Raw genomic sequence first — 9,619 nt, 5'->3', positions numbered from 1 at the left:
CAGTGGCGCCTCCAGAAATTTTTCATAGGGGTGGCCAGATGGGGCCACTTAAAATCTTGGGGTGGCACACCAAAACTAGAAACCATAATTTCAGAATTTTAGTCTACTGTTGTAGTAAACCGGCCTATAGAAAACTATCAGAAAGACTTAAGGAAACTCCTACTGATATACTTTGGTTTATTGTGTTATATTTAATGTTACTAATGATATAATGTGCATAGACTAATAACAGTACAGTTAACATTTTGAGTTGCACAACAATTCTGTTTTATTTTGCAATTATATTTGGCATAAGGTGTACATTTATTGCAAACAAAACAGTTACTGGGGAAAAGCAGATACTGGCAGATACAAATATATTATATTTATATATTTATGTCAAGAATTCAGAAGTGTATATTTTTATATAGCCTACACTACAAAGAAATAATATACAATTAAATTATGCTTATTTTAAATGTATTGAGCAAGCTAGGTATAAAAAAAATATAGTCTTTTAATAATCTTTCAGTGTGCAAAACCATGATAATATGAAACGCTTCAAAACAGAGCGCACAAAGCGCGTATGCGCATCGCGGGTGCAGAATGATGTGCTCAAAGCAACATGGAGTCACAGTGTGCATCGCTGCGCTGCACAAGTGCGCATTTAAAAGTTCACGGCACAAAGCGAAGAAATGTCAAGCGCACAAATCCTGTATATCTGTCTAACAGTGTATTGATAATTTGTTTCACAGTTTTAAATTTCAGTTATTGGGCGTTTGATGCCGATTCATAGTCCTTGTGATGTGTGTGATCTAACAAGCACACGGTAGCAACAAACTCCAACAAAATAAAGCCATTTTATGCAAATCCACAGCCTTTTATCTACAGATCATGCATTATAATGTGAATATATCATATTGGAGAGAGTTTTACCGTGCATCCATCCGGAAGAGGCGCGCGCGCTGTTTGAATAACTTACTGAATGGAGAATGATTGACAGCCGCAGAGGAGGGAAAACGAGTTTCCGTATACTTTAATGATGTAAATAGACTTATGTCCCTCACATTAAGCTATGGAATGACTTCAGATGACTTTGTCACCCGAACTGACGTGAAAAAAGCGGGAGGCACCGAAAAGCGCGCTGTTTGCATCCCTGCTTGTCAAAACGTGTCAAAGACACATCAAAAAGCTGCTGTAACAGTATACTGTAACCATTTGGCACTTAAAAAGCACGTCACGACACATAATTCCCCGTCTTCTTTTACTAAAGAATATTTTGACTTATTTACTTACCGGTAGTCTTCTTCGTCTTCTTTCTTAACTTCTTTTGAAATTGTTGACCGGCGTGCAACAGCGGCATGGACGGAGGGGCGGGGGAGTACTGGCTACTGTGTGCGATCGAAGGTGTAGAGCGACTTGCCTGCCTGGCTGTGCATTAGGGATGAAATGCATAATTGATGCTACTAAAATTTATACTGGCCAGTGGGGTGGCCAGGAGTCGGCCACCCTGGTGGCGCCATTGCGGAGAGCGTCGAAGAGACAGAGGACCTCAGCCTGGCCGAGTAAGGGGCTCCGCACGACCTGGAGAGCTTGTCGTGCAGCTCGACGAGGAAGGGAGCGGGCCTCAAAACAGGTGCAGAGCGGTGTCCTGTCAGGAAGCAGCCATCCAACCTGTTGGGCGCGGGCTCCTGGGGCGTGGTCCCGTCAAGGCTGAGGTCCTCGACGGCCTTCGTGAGAAGGCGGAGAAGCTCAGCGTCGATGGAATCCCTCACGCTGGACTCCTGTGTCGACGGGGCGGGGTCAGGGATAGAACTCGACCATTCCTTGCTCCTGGACGCCAGGAGAGATCAGCTGTCGTCCTCCACGATATCCCTCTCCATCCCCTCGACCGCCGCGGGGCGCTGGCCTTCAAGGAAGGAGACGGGGGACTCCGAGAAGGAGGCTTGCGGGGACGCCGCTGGCGAGTTCTCCTTCACCGAAGGTTCTGGTGGCCTTTGAGAGCGGCGCTTCTTACGGCGCGGCCCAACAGAAGGCATGGGAGAAGCGGACTTGATGGCGAACAAAGCATGTCGAGCCCGCAGGGTCGAGAGAGGCAATGACTCGCATTCCTGGCAGCCGCCATCAGCGAGCGCGTGGTCCGCGTGTTCCTTTCCCAGGCAGGAAGCGCACAGCACGTGGTGGTCCCCATCGCTGAGGACGGCTCTGCACGAGCCGCAGAACATAGGTGGCATTTAGAAATGCCTTTGCTCTTTTAGAGAGGAAAAACGTGTGTGTCGCAGCGGCGAAGACACACAGAGCAGTAAAGGATATAAGCGCCGGATAGCGCAGCAGGTATGGCGAGTGAAGGCGGTGAAAATCCAGCCAGCATCCTCAAACTCGAGCTCATCCCGCTGAAAGTGCCTTTCGGCGATGCAGCTTCTTCTCTCAGAGATCCAGCGAAGTGAAGTCAATCGCTGAAGGAGACGAAATCGTTGTGCAACCTGGGTGATGGGTATTTATAGGCTTAGGCCACACCCATTTTGGCAGGTCATGACGTAGCGTGGGAAGGCTTCCCATTGGCGCTGGAGTCATGCCAAGACGCACTGATAGGTTGCAGCAGTTGCAAGCTGTCTCGCCTATGTCTGCCTGCTGCAGCAAATGTGTTTTACATTTTGGAAAATTAAGGATAATTTTATTGCTTCAGTATTCTCAAGAAAAGGAGTTTTTCCCGTAGCGTAAGCTAAACTTACTTCTTGTAAGAGAACTCCTTTTCTCGAGAATATTGAAGCCTTTATTTTAAAACGCATTGCAGCTGCACAGCGATAGCATCATAGCCCACGAAGCGAGCTGATTGGCTGTGCTGCGGCAACTGCATAAACCTATGGCGAGTGAGCAGGAGCGCGCGATCCAATAGGAGCGCTTGGCGCCCTGCCAGACTCGAGCGCGCCAATTTGGACGCGTCAGGAGAGTATAAATTCGGAGAAAACTCGCCATATGACAGGTCTATATCGACTTAAGCGAAGCACCTGATATGAGCGAATAGCACGGCAAGGCAACGCAGTACTCGTTCCCTTATCTCTAAGGGAACCGAGGTTACGCAAGTAACCTAGTACGTTCCCTTACGAGAACGTTCTCTCGTACTGCGTTGCAAACGCTGTGGGAACCCAATTTAAAATGCCGTGCTATTTGCCTGTGACTAATCTGAGAATCCAGGGAGCCCCGGGACTATAACAGATCAGTCTGAAAATCACAGACCAGAATGTCAGGTCTAATATGATATGTAAGTATGTAGTGAAGCACTAAGGCCACTAAGTATGTATAGGCCTGGGTGTGTAGAACTCCCACGAGTTCTCTCCATGTAAGCCCTGGCTCTGTGCCACTCAGGCCAGTGTATAACTCAGGCACTTGTTGTGACTTCACTATTTATGTGGGAATTATATTCTAGGTCACTGGCTCTTCGCCCCACGGCAAGGCAACGCAGAACCAGAACCTTCGGTGAAGGAGAACTCGCCAGCGGCGTCCCCGCAAGCCTCCTTCTCGGAGTCCCCCTTCTCCTTCCTTTATTAATTTTTAAGAGATGGGGTTTGGGGCTGGGTCCGTGGGACTGTTTCTAGGGGACGAGTCTGAGGGAAGAACAGGAGACAATGGTAAGGAGAATGCAGAAGACAAAAGGTAGGCAAAATAAAAAGTGAACCCCCAGAAACAGTCCCACGGACCCAGCCCCAAACCCCATCTCTGCAATAATAATTAATAAAGGCTGGTTTCTAAAGTACTTCTTCCTGCCTCTATGTATTAATGCTCATGGGTAGCCTAAATGGGTTCCATTCAGACCTTCATATAACAAGTATTTTACTGTTATATGTCAACAAGATTCAACAAGACATTTTCTCCTGGCTATACCCAATGTTTAGATCTGTTGTGGTATTTATGCAAATTAGCACATACGTAATTAGATTATGCACTGTTTGTCCATGTTAACAAACAATTTCAAAAAACTTGTAATACATTTTTTGTTTGTCTTGATGCAAGTAATCAACTCAGTAATTTTCATGGTGATATCTAAAGGTTAAAATCTTTACCCTATTCACGTAAGAGAAAGAATGAATAGGCGTATGAATAGGCTATATTTGGGTCTTTTTCGAAACTTTCCTAATGGGATTCTTCGGGGCAGAATGGGAACCGCTGTGATGGCAGAAGGATGTGGGGTTCAGCACCTGTAGTCTACATACATGATTGTAGTTTGAATAAAGCTTTGTTTCATGTGTTGACTTGTTTATGCATTTGTTTATTGTGTTATGGTGACTTTCATTCATTCTTTTACTAATTTATTAATATTTCTCATTGTTGTCAGTAAATTAAATATAATTATTTAATTAATATATTAATTAATATATACTTTTATAATTTTTCATTGCTGTTCCATCAACTCCTTCTGACAGGACGAAGTAGTTAAACATGTCCCCACAGGTTACCTCTGGCTACTTCTGCATATCGTCTACCCACGTTAACAATGACGATGGATGGGACAATATGAGACCATCTGATCATCAGACAAAGTTTTCTCCGTGCTCCCAATTTAAAACATTTACGGTATCAACGTTATTTGTCATTTCGCTTTTGGCTAGCTATAAACAATCTTCTAACTACTGAACTAGCTAGCGGATGTGCCGTGTCAGTTTAGCGGAAGTCGGATGAGAAAATGCGGAAGAGTGAAGTATTAACAGTGGGAGAGGCGGAATAAGGCTTTACTGTAGCGGAGCGAGAGCTCTTTCCATGTGGAGTCTCTGCATTAAAGTCATTCGAGCAAGTGGATCCTCTCTTCTGGAAGTGGACCTTCTCAGTTCAGCTCAGCTGTTATTGGTCAAATAATCACAGACAGAAACACACACAGGAGAACTGAGAGCTCTTTAATTACATTAATGACAGAACAGAGAGAATACAGGACAGTCTCTGACTCCATATGAAACACTTCTATAAAGACACAACAATATTACAAATAACTCTCTTCTGATTTCCATGCAAGCTCTGGTTAATATTTGTATATAAACTTAGTACTCTTCTAATATATTCTGTGCACTTTAAATCAAGTCTTTTTAGGGATAGTTCCCCCGAAACTGTCCACTGACTTCTAATGTATGGACAAAGAAATCTCTAAATATTGTCTTTTATGTTCCACAGAAGAAAGAAAGTTATCCAGCTTTTGGTCGACATGAGGGCATATGTACATTATGTCAATCTTCATTTTTGAGTGAACCATCTTTTTAATACATTTACATTGAATCATTTAGCAGACGCTTTAATCCAAAGCGATTTACAAATGAGGAGAACAATAGAAGTTAAACTCACAATATTCAAGTGCAGTGAATAATAGCGTGAATAGTAGTTATTTGGTAAAAGAGTATAATGTACATGCATTAGGAACACAAGCAAGACTATGACATTAAACTACTTGATGTTGTTGATCTGTCAGTCTATCGGGGGAATTAATGAGAATAAACCGTGCTTTATACAACCCTCCTCTCCATCGTATGATAAAGTCCTGCTGATACAGAACGTCAGCAGAAGCATCACCGGCACATCAATACATCTCTAATAAAACTCTGTTTATCGTATGTGTTTAATGGAGCGCAAACAGAGCAATTGAGTTTTGAGTTTTATGAGTCAAGAGTTCTCTCTAATAAAGCTAAATGTCACAGAAAGGAAGGGTGTGTGAGTGAAAAGAGTGACATTGACTTCATTTATTGAGTGCAGATGTTTAAACTGAACTGCAGGCGGTCTGTGAACGAGACGCAGGCTTTTGCATTGAAACACAGCAGGCAAACGCTGCACTACTGTCTCGAGAGTGTCCGTCCCGGCTGTGTGTCGAACTCTGATGTGTGTCAGTTCTACAACAGCAATTCATTAACCCTCTAACATCAGGCCTCAAGAACATGTACAATACACAGTCAGCCAGTGGGTTCAGAAACATGAGATATTCAGAAAAATACCAAAATATCTGAAACAATGCACGGTTGTAATTGTAAAAATGATCTCTAGTAAAAGTCAGGATTATGTGTGGGAGAATGAGAAAAGTGTAAGTCAGAAGCACCAGGAACAAACTGCCCAAAATTTTCTTGCGCTTTAGAGGAGTAAGTGATATTGCGCGTGAAAGACCGCGACAAGTGCCAACAAAACACAGAATGATTATCGGGTAGGGGATAAAACAGCCGATCGAGTGGGACAAATCGCTAAACAGCTGAACAGGGTTAATGTCTGCAAAGTTTGCAAAGATCAGAGGAACAAACCAGATGATCACAGAAACGACACAGCAGACTTTCAGTGAATGATGAGATCTGTACCAGACAGGATGAGAAACCAGAAGATATCGTTCAAAAGCAACACATGCCATAAAATACAGACCCACAATCAAACTATAATCATAAGCATTCTCCACCTCCGCTGACCCTGTGATTGTGTCCGTTAATTTACAAATGATCTGAATGAAATCTGAAAGAATCAAATGAATAACAAACACTGGAGTGGAGCGATTAGATTTGATAAGAGCACACAACGCAAACAGAGTTAAGATCATGATCAGAATCTCAATGGCTGAAATGATCCTGAAAATTAATGAGTTTGCAGACCGAAGTTCACTGAGAAATTCCCACATCTCACGTCTCCATTCATCATAATGTACTCCACTTGATCTGTTGCTGCTGGCGTTTTGTTCTGCCATTGTTTCATGAAATCTTGACAGGCAACACTAAATAACAAACCAGTCATTAGTTTAAAAAACATGCATTCATTTACTATTTACTACTTTATTAAAAACATTAGGGAAAATATATGACATAACTTGTTTTCTGTGTGATTGTTGAAATAAAGTTTCCTCAGTTTGCTCTACATGTTCTTTAGAGGAGATGTGTGTAATGTTAGAAAGCTAAGATTAAAGTTTGGAAATCCTCCATTTGAACAATATCACAGAAGCAAGAATGCTGTTGTTCTGAATGTTCAGTCCAGCACAGCTGCAAGTGTACAATGGTTTATTAATCTAGGAGTAAATCTTGAAGAACTTACGTTACTGACAGGAGTGTGTGTTTCGTCTGCAGGTCAAAGCAGAAGTTTGTGGAGCAACACACAGACTGACAGATGTTTCACAAGTTTCCACTGCCGTGTTTAAAGAGCTCTTCATTCACTGCACACACACTGTAAAAACACACATCTTATAGCTTGTGGATCTGATGTAGGAAATGCCTGAGATTACAGACAAACTATTTGATCCAACGTGTGCAACTGTAATTACCTTAAAGACACAATTAACTAACAATGGTGGTTTGAGTGAAAAAACAGTCTAACTTTCACAAACGGTTCGGCTCAACTACGGCGACTGAAGTAATCTGAGAACGCTTTATATCTGATGCTTTCATTTTTAAAGTTCACTCAGTGTTTTTAACTTTTAACTCTCCGCAAGTGTTTTTGCTCATTTTCACTAAAGCTTCATGGCCCACATAATATTTTATTGTATGAATATCTGAACATGTAATATATCAAAAGAAAGAATCAACACTCTGCTTTAAAAAAACAGGTTCCAGCTCACCACGCCCTTGGTACGAGCTCACCACGCATAGTATTGCATCAGTTAGGATAGCTTCAAGTTAGCGTAAATTAATCTGTATTTAGTACAGTGGTCAGGAGGGTACGTAGGTGTAGTGTTGCTGGTTGCAACAGCACTGCTGGCCTGCATAGCTTTCAAGCAGACTTGGAAGTTAGGCGCCAGTGGTTTCATGCACTTGGCCTGGAAGACCGTCAGTTCCGCCTAGAGCTCAAGTGTGCAACTTGCATTTTGCAGATGAAAAGTAGTTATTTTTACTAATTCTGGCATATTTACATGGTGTATTTTCATACAACAATTGTATTTCATACAATGAATATGCATGGTCCCTATTCAAATAAACCAATAAATGAAAAATTTTACGCGGCCTGGAAGACCGTGAGAGTGAAACCTGCATTTTACGCGGGATTGCTTCTCTAACGCAATAGAGGTGGAAATGGGCTTCTCCACACAGCGCGCACTGAAAAGCGACGCAGTGCCAAACGCTGCTGTCAATTATCCGTCACTGCGGGTCTCAGGTGCACGCCCCCACCCCGCTCAGCCCCGCCCAGCCACGCCCTCGGGTGGGAAAGTTTAATAATAATAATAATAATAAAAACATTTTTTAGCAAAAAGCTGAGAAAATCATGTTTATGTCAAAGACTTCAGCCAGATCATATTCAGAATGTTGATCAAACTCAGATGGATGGGTTATTTATTTAGTGATGTAATATTCATAGTGTACTCTTCAGTAATACAGGTATAACAGAAATGTTCTACAAAAGTGTATAAATATAGTTCTGCCATAGCATTTCACTGATCGTTCATGTATTATAATGTATTTTGTTCAAGAGATTATATCTGCTGCTGTACTTTTTTAATGTACTCTAGGTATTTCTTTTGTAATGTACACAACAAGATAGTATATTAAAGTTTTCTTGATTTCAAAGTCTGTGTATGTCTTCACATTTATATTTAATTATTTTTGCACTTTTAATATATCATTTTGAATACTGAATAAAACAGCTTTATAATAAACTATTAGTGTAATGCTAATACATTTTTAATGAGCTGAAATGCTATTGAAATGTTCTTGAAGTACATTAAAATTAAGCCTCAAATATATGATAACTGTAGTTTAAGAAATATTAAAGTATATTTTAAATGAACTGTAAAGAAATACACTTAAATGCACTAAATGTGCTTGAAGTGGTTCCATTTTAGCACAATTTAATATATTAAAATATATTGCAAATAGCTTAAAATTGATCTTATGCATATCTTGAAATACATTTAATATACTGTTGTTTCAAAATAATACATTTAATACGCACTTAGTACAGTAATTTAATATATTAAGTATGCCCAAAAAAGCACAATTGAAATACATTTCCTTTTCACCTGGGAAACAGATGATGAAGTTTATGAGCTGATCACATCATCATCAAATCAATATCAAGAGCCTGAAAATGGAAACTGGTTCCTACAGGACCTTAAAGAAAACTTCCAAACCTGCTTTAAATTCCTATAATTTCTTCTACACATAATCAAGCACACTAGAGAGTCAACAAGCTGAACAACGTGCTAACGTTTGAATAAAGGCTGAAACACAATGACACAATAATATGATCTTACCGGGAATCAGACGTAAGACTGAAGACGCTCATCAGGAGATGAAGGTGTTTATGAGCTGCTCAGCGCTCTTTTATAGCCTGAATTAACTCCAGAAACACTAAACAAAGATGCATTAAACATCATTTACGTTTAATGCACATGCAACCGCATCAGCAATCAGCAAACCAAACCAAACTCCACAATATAAAACCATTAAAAAAGACACGTGTTATAGAAAGGAGAATGTGAACAGCCAGAAATACAGTGATATAATACTAAGATTTTGTCATACTGTAAGTTTATCAAATTATGATTATGCAGTAAGGGCTAAATAAAAACATCAGTAAAGACAACTTTTACTACCGAAAACAAAATCACTTTATTTGCAGTTTCATTCCAGACACAGAAACCCTGCAGCACACAAAATATAAACACATTAAACAAAATACAATAATAATAAAATAAACAAATAAA

The sequence above is a fragment of the Abramis brama genome (genome assembly GCF_963993115.1).
Source record: "Abramis brama genome assembly, chromosome: 1".
Lineage (NCBI taxonomy): Eukaryota > Metazoa > Chordata > Actinopteri > Cypriniformes > Leuciscidae > Abramis > Abramis brama.
The sequence above is the reverse complement of the archived record's forward strand: the minus strand, read 5'-3'. Positions refer to the sequence as shown.